Source organism: Prionailurus viverrinus, chromosome D3 (genome assembly GCF_022837055.1).
Source record: "Prionailurus viverrinus isolate Anna chromosome D3, UM_Priviv_1.0, whole genome shotgun sequence".
In the NCBI taxonomy this organism is placed as follows: Eukaryota; Metazoa; Chordata; class Mammalia; order Carnivora; family Felidae; genus Prionailurus; species Prionailurus viverrinus.
In genome coordinates, this window is record NC_062572.1 from 66,116,647 (window position 1) to 66,119,593 (window position 2,947).

Genomic DNA, 2,947 nt, shown 5'->3' on the forward strand with positions numbered 1-2,947 from the left:
CATTTCTCCCTTCAATTCCACAGAGGTAATGTTCACATCAATTTTAGATAAAGGACCAAACAAACGTGTAGATGCACATGGTTCTTAATAAAAGTACCAAGGAATAAAGAAAACTTGGCCTCATAAATGTTCTCTTTGTTGTTTTTTTGTTTTACCCACTCTTATTTTATTGTTTCTATACTGTCCACCAACTCTGTGATAGCTTATGGCCCAACCTGCTGTTACTTCAATGATATAGTAAAAAAGTAGAACACAGAATCTCTTAATTGGTGTGCTGGAGAATCTTTACATAGTAAGAGACTCTTGCACACTGAAGTGGCTTCTCCATTTCTAATAAAAGAAAATGCAGAGCGTGGAGCTCTCAGCAACTCTAGCCTGGGAGAACTCACTCCTGAGGGATGCTGAGACTGTTGAGCTTAGCAGTTCAGAGCATCTCTCTGAGAAACAAAGAAGAGCCATAAACAGTGATTTATAATCTTAGTCATGTATTTCCTTCATATTACTTATTTGTTGGCTAAATGGTAACCCATATGAAAGTAAATCCAAACCTAGTTGGAATCATACTTTGTGACAATGTTGGAGCCTGGATTAACTTCTTTGGTCTCCTCTAGCTCATCTAACTCTCAAGCTAAATGTCCTAATATACAGTTCAAACTTCATGTTCTAGAATGTTATACTTATCCCTCTCATCTTTAGTGGTTGCTTCTAAATTCAAATAGTAGCTGTCATCTTTATCAGTTGATGTTATCACTCAATTTTGTTTTCTTCTTGTTGCCTCTACAGCTAGTTATTTCTTTAAGGCAAGGGTTGTTACTTTGATTTCTTGTAATTGCTCCCCAAATCTGATCTACAGATTGTTATCTTGCAATCATTATCCCACAAAAAGCAGCTCAGGAAAATTTCTTTCAAAGCTGAAATCCAAAGCTGAAGATGGACACTGTGCCAGTCCCTGTGGTGTTCTGTACAAAAGTCTTTAGGTAGAAGTTTTCTGGAGTGAGGACAAATAGTGACCTCCAGCCATGGGGTAGCATTGTACTATACAGCACCCGAAGATCCCAGGCTAGCCTTTTTCACACTGTGCTCCATAGAATTCTACTTTCATGGAATATAATTGGTAATACATACATAAAAGATTTCTGAGATCAAATTAGTTTGGAAAAAGTGAGGTTAAACAAAGTTTAACAGTTATTTTACTGCAGAGCTTGGCAGAATGTTTAATAGGTAAAATGCATGATGAAATTCCAAGAGGGGAAAATTATAGGCAGAGTTCCCAAAAGTATTCCACTGGGGAGTACTTTTTAAAGGAACTTCATATGAAGCTAGAAATATAAGATGGAATACTCAACACTAGATTCACATTGATCCTTAAAAAGATGATATGTCTAATGTTCAGAGTCCCGTTAACATTTATGGCATTCATTTACTAATTAGTATTCAAAGTTACTTAACAGTCATTGATATTTTGACATTTTAAAGTTTTTTGGATTTTTTTTTTACAATTTTTGGAATCAGTTTGAAATGGAACTAGTTATGGACATATACTTAGCATCTTACCTAGAAGTTATATGAGCAAGTAATTCTGGTAGAGGGTTCACTGTACCATGGAAAGATCTTAGAGGTTATCTATATAAAACTCTGACCCCACCCCCCCCCCCCACCATGAAAGTATAAAGTGTTCATGGTTTTCAACCTAGGTCAGTGTTTAAACATCAATGTTTTAGGCTATATATAATAAAAATATTTTTAATATAAAAAGAACCCCTCACATCTCCATAACTTATTTAATTTTCCAAGGTTCATTTCATGCTAAGAATGTGCTAGAGCCTGCCTCTAATGCCTTTTTTATTGCTGCTTCTTATTTGTCTATACATGCCACTAACTTTGGCAATCCCAGTAGGAACTTCCCACCTCCTTTAAGAGAAGGTGACTGAGAGAATGATATACCTATTTAAAGACAAGTCAAAGGCTGCATTTTTTCAAGATTCTGAAAACATGAGAATTCAATAAAGCTTATTCACACATAAGAAAAGAACAATCATAGAATTCACAGCTTAATAAGAAAGACTAGAATAGATGTAGGTAAGTATCCTTAAAATTTACATGTGTAATTATAGAGCTATGTAGGACAGAGCAAGAGCATTTATGCAGGAGGTAGGGAAAGGAGTGAAAAAAGGGCAACTGAAGTCAGGGAAGGCTCCCTGGAGTAGGTGACACCTGAACTGAAAATGAATAGAAGTTACTGCAGCAAAGAATGAGAGAGGGAGACTTCCAGGTAGAGTGACAGTAGGTGGCACTGTGCTAGCAGTTTTCATTATATCAAGCTACTGCAAAGTATCAGTATCATTATGTAAGTAATATTACTTTTGTAATATTGTTCATTGTATAAATGCATCCTTTAAAATATATTTTGGTGACAGATTTTTTTAGTGTATCATACCCCTCCCTGAACAAAACTATAAGGTTTTATTAGTGCAGCTCATAACTTCTTTTCTTTTGAATCCCTCAGAGTATAGGCACAGGACTTGAGTATTTGAAGATGCCCAACAAAAATTAAAATTGCTCAAAATGAAGGTAACTAGTTAAGCATTGTGTGTCCCGAGAGCCAAATATAGGGACCTGAGCAGTAGGGCCCTCATCTCCTTGTAGCATTGGAAAGTTCACCTCCCTTTGCTGTATGAACATAACCTGACTTGGACCTGCTCTAGATCACCAGATGCTATGGGAGTTGGCTTCCCAGTGTATGTGATTCCCAGCAACCTGGGAGAAAGAGTCATGCTAGCAGTATTTTCCTGGCACCAAGAGAAAAAAAAAACAAACAAAGTGACCATTTCAATGAACATCCAAATTCAGGAAGTTTGGATAAAATGAAACCTTTGATCTGCAAAACACTATTTCATATTCTTTCTCCAATCTTAAGAACACTTCAATCTTTCCATTACCAGGTTTC